The sequence below is a fragment of the Ornithorhynchus anatinus genome, chromosome 6, assembly GCF_004115215.2.
Source record: "Ornithorhynchus anatinus isolate Pmale09 chromosome 6, mOrnAna1.pri.v4, whole genome shotgun sequence".
Classification (NCBI taxonomy): Eukaryota; Metazoa; Chordata; class Mammalia; order Monotremata; family Ornithorhynchidae; genus Ornithorhynchus; species Ornithorhynchus anatinus.
In genome coordinates, this window is record NC_041733.1 from 868,446 (window position 1) to 879,797 (window position 11,352).

Here is an 11,352-nt window from a genome sequence, read left to right on the forward strand (position 1 = left end):
GGGAGGGCTGTCGGGCCAAGCAGGGGCCTCCCTGCACCACCTGGACGGACAGGCCGAGAACCAAATTCTGTTGCCGAATTGTCCATTCCAAGCGCTTAGTACAGTGCTCTGCACATAGTAAGTGCTCAATAAATAGAGAAGCAGCGTGGCTCAGTGGAAAGAGCACGGGCTTGGGAATCAGAGGTCAAGGGTTCGAATCCCGGCTCTGCCACTTGTCAGCTGTGTGACTGTGGGCAAGTCACTTAACTTCACTCTGCCTCAGTTACCTCATCTGTAAAATGGGGATTCATTCATTCATTCAATAGTATTTATTGAGCGCTTACTATGTGCAGAGCACTGTACTAAGCGCTTGGAATGTACAAATCGGTAACAGACACAGTCCCTGCCCTTTGATGGGTTTACAGTCTAATCGGATTAAAACCGTGAGCCTCACGTGGGATAACCTGATGACCCTGTATCTACCCCAGCGCTTAGAACAGTGCTCTGCACATAGTAAGCACTTAACAAATACCAACATTATTATTAAAGCAGCGTGGCTCAGTGGAAAGAGCGCGATCTTGGGAATCAGAGGTCATGGGTTCTAATCCCCACTCCACTGCTAGTCAGCTGTGTGACCTTGGGTAAGTCACTTAACTTCTCTGTGCTTCAGTTACCTCATCTGCCAAATGGGGATTAAAACTGTGAGCCCCACGTGGGACAACCCACTGTACTAAGCGCTTGGAATGGACAAATCGGTAACAGATAGACACAGTCCCTGCCCTTTGACGGGTTTACATTCTAATCGGATTAAGACTGTGAGCCTCACGTGGGATAACCTGATGACTCTGTATCTACCCCAGGGCTTAGAACAGATGCACATAGTAAGCGCTTAACAAATACCACAATGTATTTATTTATTTTTTATTAAATACTATTGAATGAACCGGAACGGGGAGAGGGGCGCAACAGACACTCTCGGCCACCAGGCGGCGCAAGGCACCTTCCCGAGCGGAGGACGAGGACGGGCAGCAGAGAGAAAGTAACGCTCCTGGCCACCAGGGGGCGCAAGGCACCGTCCCGCACCGCCAGGACACGCTGAGGTCCGAGGACCCGGAGCCAAATGAAACAAACGCTCTTGACCACCAGAGGGTGCAGGCACCGTAAATAATAATAATAATAATAATAATAATAATAATAAATAATGGTATTTGTTAAGCGTTTACTATGTGCAGAGCACTGTTCTAAGCCCTGGGCTAGACACAGGGAACTCAAGTTGTCCCAAGTGGGGCTCACAGTCTTAATCCCCATTTTACAGATGAGGGAACTGAGGCCCAGAGAAGTGAAGTGACTCGCCCCCAGTCACCCAGCTGACAAGAGGCAGAGCTGGGATTCGAACCCATGATCTCTGACTCCAAAGCCCGTCCTCTTTCCACTGAGCCCACGCTGCTTCTCTAGTCTAAGCGCTGCAGGGGGGGGGATACAAGGTCATCAAGTTGTCCCACGTGGGGCTCACAGTCTTCATCCCCGTTTTATTCATTCATTCATTCATTCATTCATTCATTCATTCATTCATTCATTCATTCATTCATTCATTCATTCATTCAATGGTATTAATTGAGCGCCTACTGTGTGCAGAGCACTGGACTAAGCGCTTGGAATGGACAATTCGGCAACAGAGACCATCCCTGCCCATTCATTCATTCAATAGTATTTATTGAGCACCTACTATGTGCAGAGCACTGTACTAAGCGCTTGGAATGGACAATTCGGCAACAGATAGAGACAATCCCTGCTCAGTAACGGGCTCACAGTCTAGTCGGGGGAGACAGACGGACAAAAACAAGACAACTTAATCAAGATAGAGTCAAGGGGATACAAGCAACGTGGCTCAGTGGAAAGAACATGGGCTTGGGAGTCACAGGTCATGGGGTCGAATCCCGACTCTGCCACTTGTCAGCTGTGTGACTGTGGGCAAGTCACTTCACTTCTCTGGGCCTCAGTGACCTCATCTGTAAAATGATGATTAAGACTGTGAACCTCACGTGGGACAACCTGATTACCCTGTATCTCCTCCAGCGCTTAGAACAGTGCTCGGCACATAGTAAGTGCTTAACAAATACCAGCATTATTATTATTATTATTATTATTATTATGTACACCTCATTAACAAAATAAATAGGGTAATAAAAATATATACAAATGACGGGCTCACAGTCTAAAGGGGGGATACAGACAGCAGAGCGAAACAGAGCCAAGCAAAATAACATCATCAAGATAAATAGAATCATGGAGATATACACCTCGTTAACAAAATAGGGTAATAATAATGTTGGTATTTGTTAAACTCTTACTATGTGCAGAGCACTGTTCTAAGCACTGGGGGAGATACAGGGTCATCATGTTGTTCCACGTGAGGCTTGCAGTTAATCCCCATTTTACAGATGAGGTAACTGAGGCACAGAGAAGTTAAGTGACTTCCCCACAGTCACACAGCTGACAAGTCGCGTGGCTCAGTGGAAAGAGCCTGGGCTTCGGAGTCAGAGGTCATGGGTTCGACTCCCGGCTCTGCCACTTGTCAGCTGTGTGAATGTGGGAAAGTCACTTCACTTCTCTGTGCCTGTTACCTCATTTGTAAAATGGGGATTAACTGTGAGCCTCACGTGGGACAACCTGATTACCCTGTATCTACCCCAGTGCTTAGAACAGTGCTCTGCACATAGTAAGCGCTTAACAAGTACCAACATTATTAAGTGGCAGAGCTGGGATTCGAGGGTACTAAATAAATAAATAACCTTTCTAAACCTTTCTAAACCAGGAGGAAGAGGGAGAGGAGAGGGGTCCAATTGGGGCAGGGAGGGAGTCCCGGGACCCCTTGCCTGGTAAATGGAAGAGGGAACCCTGGGTCCGAGTCAGGCTTGTAATAATAAACATGGTATTTATTAAGCGCTTACTTTGTACCAAGCACTGTTCTAAGCACTGGGGTAGAATCAAAGTAATCAGGGTGTTGCACTGGGGGCTCACAGTCTCAATCCCCATTTTACAGATGAGGTAACTGAGGCCCAGTGAAGTTAAGTGACTTGCCCAAGGTCACACAGCATCCAAGTGGCAGAGCCAGGATTAGAACCCATAATCTAATAATAATAATAATAATGTTGGTATTTGTTAAGCGCTTACTCTGTGCCAAGCACTGTTCTAAGCGCTGGGGTAGACACAGGGCATTCAGGTTGTCCCACGTGGGGCTCACAGTCTTAATCCCCATTTTGCAGATGAGGTCACGGAGGCACCGAGAAGTTAAGTGACTTGCCCAAAGTCACACAGCTGACAAGTGGCCGAGCCAGGATTCGAACCCATGACCTCTGACTCCAAAGCCCGTGCTCTTTGCACTGAGCCACGCTGCTGACTCCCAAGCCCGTGCTCTTGTCCCTAGGCCATGCTGCTTCTTGTTCACCTCTTTATCTGAGAGAAGAAGCATGGTTTAGGGGCAAGAGCCCGGACCTGGGAGTCAGAAGTACCTGGCTCCGCCGCTTGTCTCCTGTGTGATCTTGGGTAAGTCTTTTCACTTCTCTTGGCCTCAGTGACATTATCTGTAAAATGGAGGTTAGGAGTGTGAGCCCCATATAGAGAAGCAGCGTGGCTCAGTGGAAAAAGCCCGCGCTTTGGAGTCAGAGGTCATGGGTTTGAATCCCCGCTCAGCCTCTTGTCAGCCGTGTGACTGTGGGTCAGTCACTTCACTTCTCGGTGCCTCAGTTACCTCACCTGTAAAATGGGGATTAACTGTGAGCCTCGGGTGGGACAACCTGATGACCCTGTATCTACCCAGCGCTTAGAGCAGTGCTCTGCACATAGTAAGCGCTTAACAAATACCAACATTAATATTATTATGTGGGACAAGGACAGTGACCAAGTCCTTTATGCTTGGAGCATAGTAAGTGCTTCGTAAACAACACAATTTTATCTGATGCAGCCATTTCCTGCAGAATCTTCCCTTCCCCCCCTCGGCGGTTGCCGCACTCCGCCCCCAGTTCGATCAGGAGAGGAGGAGGAGCTGGGTCGGGGTGAAGAACATCCTGGGGACCCCAGTTCCCTGTCACCCGCCAGATCTAAACGATTCAGCCCTGCCCATTCAGAACAGGAAGCGATCTGGTGACGCTCTGACAGGGGAAGCCTGGTCATTCATTCATTCAATCAATCAATTAATCGTATTTATTGAGCGCTTACTGGGTGCAGAGCCCTGTACTAAGCGCTTGGCAAGTACAATACAGCAATAAAGAGAGACAATCCCTGCCCACAACGGGCTTACAGTCTGGGGGTGGGGGTGGAACGGAACAGACATCAAAACAAGTAATCAGGCATCAATATAAATAAATAGAATTATAGATATATCCCTATAATAATAATAATGGTGGTATTTGTTAAGCGCTTACTATGTGCCAAGCACTGTTCTAAGCGCTGGGGGATACAAGGTGATCAGGTTGTCCCACGTGGGACTCACAGTCTTCATCCCCATTTTACAGATGAGGTAACTGAGGCACAGAGAAGTGAAGTGACTTGCCCAAAGTCACACAGCTGGCAAGCAGCAGAGCTGGGATTAGAACCTACAACCTCTGACTCCCAAGCCCGGGCTCTTTCCACTGAGCCATGCTGCTTCTCATATAAAAACAATAATTATTATTATTATTATGGTATTTGTTAAGTGCTTACTATGTGCAGAGCACTCTTCTAAGCGCTGGGGTAGATACAGGGTAATCAGATTGTCCCACGTGGGGCTCACATTTTTTAATTCCCATTTTTACAGATGAGGTCACTGAGGCACAGAGAAATTAAGTGACTTGTCCAACGGCGCACAGCAGACAAGTGGCGGAGGCAGGATTAGAACCCACGACCTCTGACTCCCCAGCCCGTGCTCTTTCCACTAAGCCACGCTGCTTCTCAAGATAATCAGTTTGTCCCACGTAGGGCTCACAGTCTTCATCCCCATTTTACAGATGAGGTAAGTGAGGTACAGAGAGGTTAAGTGATTTGGCCAAAGTCGCACAGTTGACAAGCGGCGGAGTCGGGATTAGAACCCATGGCCTCTGACTCCCAAGCCCATGCTCTTTCCACTAAGCCACGCTGCTTCTCTATACATAAGTGCTGTGGGCGGGGAGGTGGGGAAGAGCAAAGTCGAGGCGATGCGGAAGGGAGGGGGAGCAGAGGAAGAGGGGGGCTTAGTCTGGGAAGGCCTCTCGGAGGAGGTGCGCCTTCAGTAGGGCTTTGAAGTGGGGAAGAGTGATTGTCTGGTGGATTTGAGGAGAGTGGGCGTTCCAGGCCAGAGGTAGGAAGCGGGCCAGGGGTCGGCGGCGAGACAGGGGAGATGGAGGCCCAGTGAGGAGGTTAGCGGCAGCAGAGGAGGGGAGTGTGCGGGCTGGGCTGGAGAAGGACAGAAGGGAGGTGAGGTAGGAGGGGGCGAGGTGATGGACAGCTGTGAAGCCAAGAGTGAGAAGTTTTTGTTCGAAAAGGAGGTTGATAGGCAACCACTGGAGATTTTTGAGGAGCGGGGTGACGTGCCCTGAACGTTTCTATAGAAACCTATGGTCGACCCATAGGTAGGGAGGTCCAGAGGTCTGCAGAGGTAGGAAGGGGCAGACTTCCACGGCCCCACCCCAACACACACAGACACACACACACAGACACACAGACACACACAGACACACACACACACACACACCAGCTGGGCAGGGAATGTGGCCTGGGGTCCCAGGGAGCTCCTCCCCTGGCACAGAAGCTGTACAGGGCTCACGGCTGGGTGCAAGACTTGTCAGACTGCCCTCTGTGGAATAATAATAATACTAATAATTATTATTATGATATTTGTTTAGCGCTTACTATATGCCAAGCACTGTTCTAAGTGCTGGAGTAGATACTACTACTACTACTAATAATAATTTCGTGGCGCAGTGGAAAGAGCACGGGCTTTGGAGTCAGGGTTCATGAGTTCGAATCCCGGCTCTGCCACTTGTCAGCTGTGTAACTGTGGGCAAGTCACTTAACTTCTCTGTGCCTCAGTTCCCTCATCTGTAAAATGGGGATTAAGACTGTGAGCCCCGCGTGGGACAACCTGATTCCCCTGTGTTTACCCCAGCGCTTAGAACAGTGCTCTGCACATAGTAAGCGCTTAACAAATACCAACATTATTATTAATTTGGTATTTAAGTGCTTACTATATGCCAAGCACTGTTCTAAGTGCTGGAGTAGATACTACTACTACTACTACTAATTTGGTATTTAAGTGCTTACTATATGCCAAGCACTGTTCTAAGTGCTGGAGTAGATAATAATAATGTTGGTATTTGTTAAGCGCTTACTATGTGCAGAGCACTGTTCTAAGCGCTGGGGGAGATACAGGGGAATCAGGTTGTCCCACGTGAGGTTCACAGTCTTAATCCCCATTTTACAGATGAGGTAACTGAGGCACAGAGAAGTTAAGTGACTTGCCCACAGTCACACAGCTGACAAGTGGCAGAGCTGGGATACTACTACTACTACTACTAATTTGGTATTTGTTAAGTGCTTACTATAGGCCAAGCACTGTTCTAAGTGCTGGAGTAGATACTACTACTACTACTAATAATAATTTGGTATTTGTTAAGTGCTTACTATAGGCCAAGCACTGTTCTAAGCGCTGGGTAGATACAAGGTAATCAGGTTGTCCCACGCGGGGCTCCCAGTTTTAACCCCCATTTTACAGATGAGGGGACTGAGGCACAGAGAAGTTAAATGACTTGTTCAAAGTCACACAGTGGCAGAGTCGGGTTAGAACCCACGACCTCATACTAGGTAATGAGGTTGTCCCACGTGGGGCTCAGTCCTAATCCCCATTTTACAGATGCGGTAACTGAAGTACAGATAATAATAATAATAAAATGTTGGTATTTGTTAAATGCTTACTATGTGCCGAACACTGTTCTAAGCGCTGGGGTAGACACAGGGTAATCAGGTTGTCCCACGTGAGGCTCACAGTCTTCATCCCCATTTTACAGATGAGGTACTGAGAAGTTAAGTGACTTGCCCAAAGTCACAGAGCAGACAAGTGGCGGAGCCGGGATTAGTGTTCACGTCCTCTGAGTCCCAAGCCCCTGCTGCTATGGGGGTGGTCACCCGTCACCCCCCGGGGGTTCCTGTGGGGAGGACGATGAGGGGAGATGGGAGTGTGAGCAGCTGGCAGTGCAAGGGGAGAGGGACAGTGCAAGGAGTGAAGGGTAGTGCGAGGCAAAAAGGGCAGTGTGAGGAGTTGGCAGTGCAAGGTGACAAGGGAGGTGTAAAAGGCCCGTAGCGGGAGGTGCTAAGGGTGATATGAGGAACGGGCAGTGCGAGGTGCTAAGGGGCGGTGAGAGAAGCAGCCAGCGGGAGGTGAAAAGGCCATGTGAGGAGCGTGGCAGCGTGGGAGGTGTTAAAAGGCAATGTGAGGAGCTGGCAGCGCGAGGTGTTAAGGCCCATGAGCAGATCTGGCAGGCGGAGATCCTAAAATTGATATGAGGAACTGGTAGTACGAGATGCCAAAGGCGGTTTGGGGAACTGGCAGGCCAATGGGGCCAGTGCTCCTAGGGTCTAGCTGTGGGGGCGATGAGGCTGGTGCCCCTGGGTTCCAGCTGTGGGGTAATGGGCCAGGGTCTTCAGATTTCAGTTGTTAGGGGTGTTGGGCCTGGTAGCCCCTGGGGTTCCAGCTGCGGGGGGGTTAGGGGAGAGGGAGAAGGGGATGATGGAGTCCTGGGTCCCAGCTGTGGGTGGATGGGGCTGGTGGCCCCAGGTTTCAGCTGTGGAGTGATGGCCTGGCTGTGGGGGTGAAGCCATTGTTCACTTACAGCTGTCCGGGCTGGACTCCAGCCTCTCCCCAACTTTGACGCTCCACCCCCCAGTTTCTGACCGGAACTGAGAGCTTCTGAGCAATTGGGAGGACACCAAAGCGAACCTCTCTGTCCCGTTAGCTCTGCACAGGCTGGTGGCCCTGCCCGCCCCTTTCCCCAGCCCCCTCCCTGGTGAAACCCTGGGCCCTCCTGCAGTGGACAGTTGGCCCGTGGGTGGGGCAGAAGCTCTGTGGGCGACAAAGCAGATGCTGGGGAAGAGGCAGCTGGGCTTTGCCACTCCTGCCTCCTCCATCTGGCTTTCTCATACTAACCTCCGACACTGGAAAGGTATTCCCCTCCCTTACCCACTGTTCCCCACCTTCTGCTCCCGGAGGTTGCCCCTCCCCCACTCCCCTCACCCTATCTCTGTCACCGGAGGGTCTGCCGGCCCCTCAGCCCCACTCAACAACGCCCCCCCCAACCCCGAGAGGGTCTTTCCCTTCCCTGGCCTCCTGTCCCATCCCCTCCTGAGGGGGCTGGGGGAAGAAGAGCCTGCCCCCCACTTCAGCCCCCAATCTAAGCTGGGCATGGTGCTGCCTGAGGCCCAGTTTTCTCCTGCAACCCATCCAGCCCAGTGGTCTGACCAAAGGGGTGCGGCCACTCCTCACTCGGGGCTCCTGACGTTGGTGGGCTGAGGAGGCAAGCCAGGACCTCAGGCCTCTAGACCACAGCCCTCCAAGTGTGAGCTCGTTGTGAAAGGAGAAGTCCGCCCATTCTACCTCCTTCCTCCCCCAATTAGACTGTAAGCCCGTCAAACGGCAGGGACTGTCTCTATCTGTTGCCGACTTGTTCATCCCAAGCGCTTAGTACAGTGCTCTGCACATAGTAAGCGCTCAATAAATACTATTGAATGAATGAATGAATGAGTGTGGGGTGGGCTGAGGCTGGGCTGGGCAGGGACTGAGGCTGGGGTTGGTAGGGGCTGAGGCTGGAGTTGGAGATGGAAAGAAGGGCCTGCTGTTTTCCCAGGGTGTTCACTGTCCCTTCCTCCCCAGCTCTGGCTCTGGCCCTCCCTACACTTTACCTCTCAACTGTGTCTGAACCAAGGCCCACACCTTGTCCCGCTTCTAACTCCCTCCCGCTCCAAATCTCCAGGCCGCAGCACTACCTCCTGAAACCCCGCCTCCTCTAGAAGCCCCTTCCCAATTGATCCCACCTGCCCGGTCATGTCAGTCCTCAGCTGCCTCTTCCAGGAGGCCTCCTCTGATTGACTCCCTCACTCTCCTGGTCATGCCTCCCTCAGATCTCCCTCGGCCCCCCATTCAGCTGCCCCTTTTCTCTCTGCTTCCTGCTGTTTTTTTCTAGTCCTGCCACCCTCCAGCTCCTCCAGCTCTGGGCACTGGGTGGATTTGGGGGAACAACCATTCCATACTCACCCAACCCACCCAATTCCTGGTCCGTAAACACAAGCCCGTGTCTGTCTGGCCCCAGAGATCTGGCCCTCCTGCACTGGACAAGCTCAGGCCCCTTGAACCCCTGCCTCCCTGGTCCCTCCTTCCATCGTCCCAACACTGAAGGTCAACGGGGCCTGGATTCTTCCCCAGCCACCCCCACTCTTCGGGACGCCACCCTCAACCAGGTTGAACCCTGATTTAAGGGCCCCAAAAGGGGTTTTGAGAGGGCTCTGGCTGGCCTGTGGGCTCCCTGGACTGCAGGGGAGAGGGAGGTGGAGCAGAGGTTCTGGCAGGGCTTCCCCAGATATGACCCCTGCAAAGCCTTCTCAGCTTCTCCGGTGGCCCATCCCCCCCTTCCCCTTTCGGATTTAAACTCTGAGAACCTCTCTACACTTTCCAAATGGCTCATCCACTCTGAGCACGGCCAGGAGATCCCTCTCCCAACCAACCAATGAATCAATCAATCAGTGGTATTTAGGGAGTGCTCGTATGCAGAACACTGTACTAAGTACTCGGGAGAGTACAAAGTAACAGAGTTGGCAGGTGAGATCCCTGCCCACAAGGAGCTTACAGTCTTCAATCTCCCTTGCGCAGTGCACAGCCCAGCTCATGGCTACGGCCCCGGGCCGGCCGAATGAAAGGAGCATCCACGCCGGACATCCTGGGGAGGAGAAGTACCAGTCAGAGAGTCCTCCAAGCCTCCAACTTGGGGAAAAACTCATAGTGCACTAGGGCAAACCCTTCCTCTCCACAGAGGGCAGGGGAAACAAAATGGCACCAAAGCTTTCGATGCTTTCGGGGGCCTTTCGGAAGCTGCTGAGGGCAGGCCAGGGAGGTGGGAAGGGTGTCACGGGGAGACCAGGAAGGGAGGCCTAGGGCCACTGTGCTCTGGAGATGGGCGAGGCCAGCGCCCACCCCCGTGAGGTGTGGCGTGCCAAAGCTGCCAAGCAGAGAGCACATGCTCCCTTGGGAGGGGATCTGGGGAGGGGGTTCTCCAGATGGCCCTGGGGGGTGGCCCCTTGTCGCTCCGGCTGAGAGGCTTCTCGCTGTGCTCTCTGACAGGCAAGATTCAGGGAAGTCCAGGGAGAAGCAGAGCGTGGCAGGAGAGAAAGCTGACGACTCTCCTGAGTTCCTGTCTCTGAGGGACAGCCCCCAGTTGCCAAAGTCACAGACTACAGTTCCTGTTCTCAAGCAGCATCGCTCTCTCCAGCTTCTAGTCCCCGACTTTCGTGTCAGCACTTTCACACCGGCTAACCACTTGTGCACAAATCAGCCCCCTCGGAAATTTACTTTGGGCCTGCCTCTCCCACTATACTATAAGCTCCCTGAGGAGGCGCAGAAGAATTAGCAGTTGCTGAGCCCTGACTTGGGGTGGGCATGTACAAGATGCTTGGGAATTTTCAGAATAGCCAAGTGGCACACTTCCTGACCACACTGATGATGATGATGATGATGGTATTTGTTAAGCGCTTACTATGTGGAGGCAGGGAGGAGGGCTGGGATCATCCCCCTTAACTCTACTTCACTGAGTGTCTAGTACAGCGCTCTGTATAAGGAAGGCAGCCAGTACCATGATTTGCATGCCGAATCAATCAGTGTTATTTACTGAGAGCTTACTGTGTGCAGGCCAATCAATCCCTGATATTTGTGTCAATTTGTTGTTGTATTGTACTCTCCCAAGTGCCTATTATAGTGCTCTGAATACAGTAAGGGCTCAATATATTATTGAATAAATGAATGAAGACCACCGTACTAAGCACTTGGGAGAGTACAATTTAACCGAGTTGATAGACACTTTCCCTGCCCAGAGTACTGTTTTGAGTGCTTGGGAGAGCTCAGCAGAGTCAGTACAAAATGCCCGCCCTCAAGGGGCTTAAAGCCTAGTGGATTGTGATCCATCCATTAATAAATCAACAGAATTTACTGAGTGCTTACTATGTGCAGGGCACTGTTCTAAGTGCTTGGGAGAGTACATCCGGATGAACTGAGGGCCGAGCACTGTCCTGAATAGTCAGGGAGCTCCCCAGAGCTGTTTGATACCGTGGGCAGGGAATGTGTCTGTTTATTGTTGAATTGTCTTTTTCCAAACGCTTAGT